Here is a 9,560-nt window from a genome sequence, read left to right as displayed (position 1 = left end):
ATATGCTTTGTCTAAGTCTTCCTTTTTGTAAACTGCTTCCCAGTCTTGCCCCATAAAGTCCTTTTTTAGCCTCCTTACAGCATGTTCGTTCATCACCCTCCTATAAAAAAGATTTGTTTTTGGCCTTTCTTTTCTATACTGGCAGTCATAAACCAAAAATACAGGCAGATGATCACTAATATCATTTATAAGTAATCCACTAGACATTTTGCTATCAATATCATTAGTAAATATATTATCTATTAGTGTTGCATGCTGGGTTGTTAATCTACTTGGTTTTGTAATTTTTGGGTATAAACTACATCTATATAATGTGTTAATAAACTCCTCAGTTGCTGTGTGCTTGTTAGGATTCAACAAATCTATATTAAAGTCACCACATATGAACATTAATTTATGACTTATTGACGAGTAATTTTCTTCCAGCCAGTCATTAAATTTTTCTATGCTGGCTCCAGGTGCTCTGTAGATACAGCTTATTACAAGATTCTTCTTTTTTTCCAAAAGTAGTTCAACAGTCACACATTCTAGTAAATTATCTACTACCCTAGACATTTTGTCTACATTCTTATAACAAAAGTTTTTATCTATGTACAAGGCCACACCACCTCCCATCTTATTCTCTCTGTTTGTGCAAATCCATTCCCCTTACAGTGTTGATCCAAGTTTCAGTAATAGCAATTATATTAAAAGAATGTTTTAGACTACTAAGATAATGTTTTATACTCTGAAAGTTTGCATATAAACTTCTGCTATTAAAGTGAATTAATGATAATTTGTTTTCAGTCTTGACATTGCTGTTAAACATTCACAGCAGTGTTCATTTGAATACACCTCCACTTCGGATCTGCTGCCTGAAGGCTGTTGTGCATGTGTGGGCCAAGAGGAAGCACAGAAGTGAGCGTAGGCTAAATTTACAGCATCTTTAATATGTTTGAAGAAATGAACGGAACTATTCCAGAACTGCAATCATGTAGCCTCCTTCCAGTTAAATCATCTTTTATTTTGTTTAATAACTGAAGCATGAGTCCCTCACATGCTCCTCTGGTGAGTGATTTACAAACACCCTCTCCCTCCTCAAATGGGTTCTTAACCCTCAGATAACTAATAGCTGCCACAAATTTTACACCTGCTTTCTCCTGATGTTAAATGTAAGCCACGTTGACCTCTGACACAGCAGTGGTAAATAAGGTGCTGAGAGTATTTGTATGAATTTCCATGATCTCCTCCCTTATTTTTGCATCCCTGAATGGGAATACTTTAAAATACATATTGCATGAGACTAAACGAGCAAATTCCTTCTTTTTTTCTGAAACAAAATCACACTGATATTTCTTAGTAAATATAAACACACAGTTTAGCACCAAAATATGAGCTGCAAAACCTTAATAAATATCCCCCTAAAGGTCTGAAACCACGCTAGTGGCTCTCAGAAGCTACAGGCTATTTAGGTCCACCACAGCAGTGCTTTAAATTTAACGTGCTAACAGGCTCACAGTGATAATATAATGTTTACCAGGTGCACATGAATATCTCTGCTAAATGTCATGGCAATCACTTCAGTAGCTGTTGAGGCATTTCACTAAAATAAATACAAAGAGTGTAACATGCAGCTATGCTCTGTCAGTTATGTAGTGGTTAAAAAACTTTACAGTATGATATTATTCTACATTTGTATCACTTAACATTCACCTTCCATTGCCACCCATGCATCCTTCAAGATATTGAAACCACACACCAACTTAATTATCACACAGACATAATACTGTTCATATTTGCACCTCTGAGCTGCTGACCTTTTCAGTTCACCAAGGTTGTAACAATTAAACTGACATAAGTTTAAAACAGTTTTGAAACTATTCTCTTCCCTTCTGCCTGAGCAGACAGAGTGAGGTAGATGCAGGTACCATCTCAGTAGACTCCAATTAGAAGGTGGCGTGAGCAAGCCTCTCTCCTAGTAATCTATCACCTCACTGGGTGCTGTAGTTCCTAAGATGAAGAAGAGGGAAGTGGGTGAAAGAGAGAGGAGCAAGGCTGCAGGAGATACAGGGAAAAACAGAAAATGGAGGTGTGATGTCAGGACCACTTAATTTGAATTTGAAAGAAAATTACTAAAACATCCACCCTACACCAGTTCCAGCCTCAAAAAATTACCACAGTCAAATCATGGCCTGGTATCACCTCAGTAACAATTTAATGTCATATACTGTAAGGCTGTTTATCTCAGGACTATTGCATCGGATTTCATTATGTTGTAGGATGGTCCTGCAATTTGTTCCACTTTATAGCCTGAGTGCCTTTTTATGAGACTCTGACATAGCAACCTCCCACTCCATCTGTGCACCCTGACTAGATGCAACATGCTCTTTTTACACTTAGCTCACCACAGTGCTGACATATTGTCGCCTTAATAAGTTTCTATGGCTTATGTCTTAGCAAACAATTGGTACGTCCAGAAAACACAAAGCAATATTAGCATTCATTTGGAGTAACGTCTCTGTATATCCAATTCCTCTTCTAGCTCTGGTCAAGCCAGACCAGAGCTAGAAGCAGCTAGAACCAGAATAGAATCTGTACATACAAACAGTGCACTTTTACTGCACAGAGAAAAATTCGGACATTTGTAGTTGTTATTCAAATGAGAAGATACAAGGGATGTAGCTGTTGAACTGAAACTGAAAAGGTGATTTAACAACTTAAACCTTCGCCTATGTGCAACACTTGTGAATCTTTTTTTTAATTCTCAGACCAACCCCAAGTTATCTCCGCCTTGGAGCTCTATTTCAAAACAGATCAGCAGCAGGGTTCAAATGAAGCTGAAAACTTTCACAGTTGACTCTTGCAACCACGCAGTGCTGATACAGTAGGATGGAACAGAGAATAGTCTTTTCTTGACATGAGGAGGGAGTCTACAAATTGAAAAAATATGATTTGAATTCAACCAAAACATGATTAAAACACCACCGCAGCACTGGGGTTATCACTTAAACCTTCAGAGAACACTAAGGATGAACTATTGATCTATATTAACTTTGTGATATTCCATTTTTTTTATTCCATGCATCATTCCCTTCTTTCAAGGTTTTTCAGGTCAAGGCTTTTTCCTCTGCCTCAGAGCACAGATTTTAAATACAACCAGCAGCAGACTTCAGACTGGACTGGAAGCTCTCACAGATTCTTGCAGTCTTGCAGGGCTGGTGTAATGAAAATGAGCAAAGAATGCAGATTGTCTGTAGTGTGACACTTTGAGCACTTTAAAAACAGCGTGTCTTGAAGACAACACACTCTAGAGGCAACGTTATCATTGAAACTGTGAAAAACCCTGATTCAATATTTTGGTGTCTGCTTATTGTGCAGCAGAGATATTTAAATGAACAACAGAGGGCAGTAAGAGACTTTTATATAGCAACACTGGTGCACAAGACACATTACAGGTGACATTAATAAAAAGAAATCTGTACAACATTCATATGGTCTTCTCCATTAGCACATGAGCATCTGCTGAAATGCAACAGAAGGAATCAATAAAAAGAATCTGTCTTACTTCCTTATCTTTCGCTCCCTCTCTCACCCGCGTGTTTGGTTCCTTCTCCACCTGTGTGAATGGTATGCTTGGGTTTTGCCTCTTGTGTGTTTGTGTCCTCTTTCTAGGTCTTCATGGCGCTATGGGGAGTTTTCCCTTTCTAATTCTATGGCCTCTATCTATCTATGTTTATTTCGTTTTTCTAGTGGTTAAGTTTTTTATATGGTCTTATTTCATATGTTATGTTTTTTTTTCTACTGCTGTACCGACTGGAGGTCTCTCAAATTTTGTTGTACGTGTTACAATGACAATAAAGGATTATCTTATCTTATATGACAAAGAGTGTCATTGTGAAGTCCCTCCAAGGGAATTTGTGATTTATGAATTATAAAAATATAATTTGACTTTACCACATGAAGGTATGAGGTGCTCAGTAAGATGCAGAAACATTTATTTTGTGTGCTTTTGGAGTGTGAAAGTCATCATTCTTTTCTCTTTATGTGATCTAATACATTAGTGCATACGACTGACGTTACCTAGGGAGAGTGAGATTGATCAAAAATGACAGTATGCACTACTTAAGAAAAAAAAAAAGAAAGACATGAATTTATAACACTCCACTGGTTTTACACATTGAGATCAGTTCAGATCATGCTGCTGGTTCAATGTCAGGATGTCTGCATCAGTTCTGATCAGTTTTTAAATGTGTCTCTCACAAGTCTGCCAACTTTATAGCAGCATGATAGTAAGTTGATGGAATACTTCTTTAATTCCTTATTAACAACATGGTAACCCTTTTTAAGTTGGCTTTTCAAACTTATATGGCATAGCATCTTCCACGATAACATCTGAACAAACAGTATACATATTCCTCATATTTTCCACTGTAACTCTATTTGCAAAAATCATGTTCATTATTTTGTACGTACTGTTTACTGTTTCTTCTCCCTCCATCTTCATCATCTCTATCCCTAATTCCACCTTCCTCTTTCTTATCGTCTCTTTCCTTTTAACATTTTCCTCCACTGGTATGATTTATTTGTACAAGAGCTGACTAAGCAGCTGTTGGTGTTATCATGTGTGTTTATTTATTTATTTATCTTTTGCACTGATGAGAGAAACAGATACAATTGATAGCCCCACAAGGTCACATAAGAGATTGATAGCTACCGTGAGAATTAGCTAGTAGATGGATTTCAGAAACTGAATATTAGCTGCACAGACCCAGACTCCCTTAACTCTACTTCATAAAACCACAGAGAACTGTTGGATTATAATATTTATTAGTGTCTCAAAGATAAAAAGGATAAACACGCAGCTATATCCCTAAATCTCTACAGTCTTTCTAGAGAGGGAGAAAATGGTTTGATATGGAGAGGAGGAAAATATGTTTTCCTCCACCATCTGATATTAGGAAAGACGTGACACTAATGTTTCTTTAGTAGATAATGAAACACACAAACATGCACAGAGAGGCTACGAGTGATAACCTCAACTCTGGGCAAATCAAGATAGGAAAGATTGAATGATGCAGGACTTCTGGAATCAGTCTTCGGGTCTCAGGGCTAAAGGAAAAAATTACAACAAACTGTTTTTTTTATCGTGTTTGTTGTAGTATTGTTAAACAAACACTTGTTAACCTGTGCTGTCCGCTGCTGTTATCAACCCAGCCACACGGTGTTGTTTACTATGCCATTTATTGCCTTGTAGAACTTGTTTTATCACAGCTATTTCCTAAAGCGAGCAAATGAAAGGCAATTCTACTCCTTGGGGACAATCTGATTAGAGTTTTAATTCCCAAATTCAGTTATATTTTCACAAATCTATATGTTGGTTTGGAAGTTTAGTGAGTGTTTTTAAGCTTTTTTTGTGTCTCATGTTAAAAAGGGATACCCACCTTCTTTGAGCTGCTCACATTTATTTATCAAGCATATGTTAACAAAATTTTAGTTTTTGTTTTTTCTCAATTAGCACTACAAGGGAAATAATGTCCCAACACAGTGTACAAGAAATGAAAAGCCAAGAAAACAAAGTATTTCACAAAATTCCTGTAAAGGTTTGTGTCAGGGAATTTAAATTAACACTCAGCTATCTAATTGCACTGAAGTAATAATAAAATAGGAGTTTATTTAATATAACTTCTTGTGAAAATGTGCAGTCCAAACTGTTCAAGTTAAAAGAACTTTCTCACTTTGCACTGAATCACACATTAAGATTCTAAATTAACACAACTAACTTTTGCTGAAGCAAGAGCCTGACTTGAATTATTGGCATAATTTTAATTTTCACTTCAACTCTGCTGCATTTAGGCTTCTAAGGCTTAACAACCTGTAATTGTTATTCATGCCAAAGGATATAATTTGACTTTTTTAGAGTGTAATGAAGTGAATACAAGTAGGCTGATTTTCCCTTTTATTCAAATAAATAAATCTTTTTCCACAGATTCAACACAGTGAGAGTCACATGCAGCATTGCCACCCATAGCAAAGTTTTCCTCTAATAAACATTAAAAGTTGAAAAGTTATAAATCTGTCAGTATCTCTTCATCCTGGTGTTTCTGCTGGAGTTAACAAAGTGAGGAACATGCTGAGGTAAACAGGGGGCAAACTGTATATCGATCTTAAAGCAGCAATAAAGAGGAAGTTGGCCTTTGGAAACTCACTGCCCCTTTCTGCTTGGACAAGGCCAGGAAGTGTGTTTCATACTCAGCTGCTGTGATTGCATGCCGAACACGGAGTTTAAAATTTCTCCTTCTGAATCCTTCAACACTGATGTCAAGGTGGTGCAGAGACAAACCATAGCCATTAGGTGACCTTCAACCTGTTAGTATTTCTGCTGTGAAATTATTTCTCATAGTCTGCAGCCTATAAGGAAGAAGGTTCACCTTAAAATATTTTAAGGCTTTTGTTTATTGGTGGTATTTCCATATCCCCATGGACAGCAAGCAATTACAGCTTGTGTGACATTATGTCCTCAGTGAAGCTGCAATTGATTTTGATTGCAGGACATATTTCTGTTTCCTCCAGCAGCAGCTGTAAATGTTAGGTTTTGGTTTTATTCCCTTATAACCAAATATGACCCGTTTCTTTCTAGGCCAACCACTGTGCAGCAGCATCTCACAACAATGTGCCAAGGACTTTATCAAACATACTTTACTCTCAAAGATTAGCTTATGACATTTTGCTTTTTTATAAGGTTGACTGTGGAGAGCAACAAGAAATATGAAGTGTCAGAGGAGGGATGATATAGCTGGTATATATGATGCTCTCTTTCAACCTTCACATGCCAGGCTTTTAACCTATTAGAGAACAGAAGTGAATAATCAATGACAAGCAAAGAATGACAGTTGCTTTACAGCAACCGCTTTACACATAATTTGTGTAAAATTATAATTTTTATTGTCAGATTAATGTAAAATTAATATACTTGTTTTTTTCAGTTTTCTATTCATTTAATGGTCCATAGAAAAACAGAAAATAGAAAGTTGAAAATTGAAGCAGTGTTCATTTCTATTCATGTTTGGGCTGCTTGAAGGGGCAGGATTCTTTCTTTGTCCTGCTCTCTGTATGCAAGAGTGCCGTCTTTTCTGTTTGGCAGGCACTGTTTAGAACTTTTTATCAGAACAAGAAGTCCTTTGTGTGTTTAAAATGATCTCGCCTCTCGAAAAATGCTTCATATAACCTTTGCTAGTTGGCAGGTGGTGCTAATTTACGGACTGTAAATTGGCAACACAGTATAGAGAAGCTGGAATAACAACAGAATCGTAGGCAGCAGAATATTATGGAGCGAGGTAGGGGAGAAACATCACATCCTGTCCCATTTGGACCTGGGGCAGGACTCATGGCAATCCACTGAATAGTAGTTTAGATATTTCAGTATGAAGAAAACAGTGGATAAGTTGACCAGTGACATACCAACCTTGCCATCTATAAAATAAAAGTTAATTTAAACGTGTTAGCATGTGCAGTATCATAACAACGGCCACCTGACCTGTGTTTGCAAATTAGATTTTCTTTTTTCACAATCGACAATCGTTTAGACAGCGTTTATATACAAAATACCATTGAAATCCACAGATTTTTGGCCTGCATGCTTCATGTGTGTCACTGCTGTCCATCTTTATGAGTATGCATGATCTTCACTACTGTGAGACTGCTCTGAGTGTGTGGGCTTTTCTTAGTTAGACAATGAAATGACCTGGAAGAAGGTGAGGTTATTAGCCTGGCAGACTGAAACCCTATCTTCCAGTGATTCAGCCAGTTGCTGTTCTAGCTGCTGTCAATGCTGGAACTGCTCTATCTGGCTCAAGGCCCATCTCTCTGCCTCATCACTTAGTTTTTTTCCTATCTCGTTGTCAGTGTCTGTGCATTGTTCATTTTATTGTTTTGTCCTGGGTTCTATACTGCAAATTCAGTTGGACCACTGATCCCCATAAAAAACAGACCCATCCAAGTCGCAGTTTTCTTTTCTTTCTTTCTTAAGCAATTTCTTTATCTCCACAGCAGCTTTTCACACTCAAGTTTAACATATCTGGGTTATAATATTCTTGGCTAAGCAGTTTGTCAATTTTTGCCAGATTTGGCGTGTGATGCTGCCAAATAGTGTTTGTGGTGAACTCAATTATATGACCAGATGAACTGTGGTAGAGGAAGATTCCTTTACTTGTTGCAAACAAACAAACATACAAATTCCAGGATAATAATCGGGTTGTAAGACAGGGTGAGAGTAGAGGATGCTGAGGATAGAGTTAGGTGGAAACAGATGATTCGCTGTGGCGACCTCTAACGCGAACAGCCGAAAGAAGAAGAAGAAGAAGACAGTCCAAGGTCAGCGCCGGTAACCACATATAGCCAGGAGATCCAAACTCGAGAAGTCAGGTAGGAGATAGCAGAAGGTTGGTACACTTGCAGGTACCCAGAAGTGGGGGGGCGGAACAGGCAAAACACAATGGTCCAAAAAAACAGCAATCCAGGGTCAGAAACTAGAGAGTCAGGCAAGAATTAATGCTGGAGAGCCAGAGATGGAGTCGAGAACAATCTGGCAGCGTTCTAGTGAGGAAACGCTGCCTTTATGCTGTTGGACACAGGTGTGAGTAATCAGAAGCAGGTGAAGCCTGTGAACACAGATTAAACTAAGGAGTCCGTAACTGACATGCGACTGAAAAGGAAGTGGATATAAAATAAAAGCACACGGCAGGAAGTTGACGGGGCAGAATCGTGACAATTTCTTGTGCATAAATTCTGTCTTGTTTTATCAGCACAGGGAAGGCGAGTTTATTTATACAGCACTTTTCCTACACAAAGACAATTCAAAATGCTTAACACAATGCACACAAATAGATAAAACATTAAGATGACAGTCTTTTCTGTTTATCCTAAACAGTGAAGATCTATGTGCACATGTTCATTTTGATAAGTTAATGCATAATAAATTTCACATAGTGAAATATATATCTTTTTATTAGTCTTCTCTTTTCAAAAGACAAAGAACTCTCCCCACAAATTGCAATCAGATTTAAACATGAAATGCTTATTAAAAGCAACAATAACATGACAGCACAAAGTAACAACATACATGCATAGATATCTAGTACTTCTAGGAAAAGAACAGAAAAGTAATATAAAGAAAAAGGCAGCACTAAAATGCAATAGGATTTGTTAATATAGATATATAGGCTTCTTTAACTTGCTAATACAGGTAAAATGCACAGACATCCTTGTTGTAAATTCCTTTAGTCCAATAATAATAATAATATCAGAATCACCTTTATTGGCCAGGTGTGTTGGACACATGAGGAATTTGACTCTGGTACAGCGGCTTTCAATATGTATGTACACATCCTTATGTAAGGCAATAGCAAAGGGCAAGTAAATAATATAACAATATAAGGCTGTATAATATAACAATATAAACAATATAAGGCTGTAGGAAACAGAAAATAAGGGAGTAATGTGCAAACAAACAAAGGGATGCACATTAGGAAACAAGATAAAAATAAGAATAAAAATAGAGTACTTAAAAAATAGAGACCTGTACA

This window comes from Monopterus albus, unplaced genomic scaffold (assembly GCF_001952655.1).
Source record: "Monopterus albus unplaced genomic scaffold, M_albus_1.0 scaffold50.1, whole genome shotgun sequence".
In the NCBI taxonomy this organism is placed as follows: domain Eukaryota; kingdom Metazoa; phylum Chordata; class Actinopteri; order Synbranchiformes; family Synbranchidae; genus Monopterus; species Monopterus albus.
Note: the sequence above shows the minus strand (reverse complement) of the source record.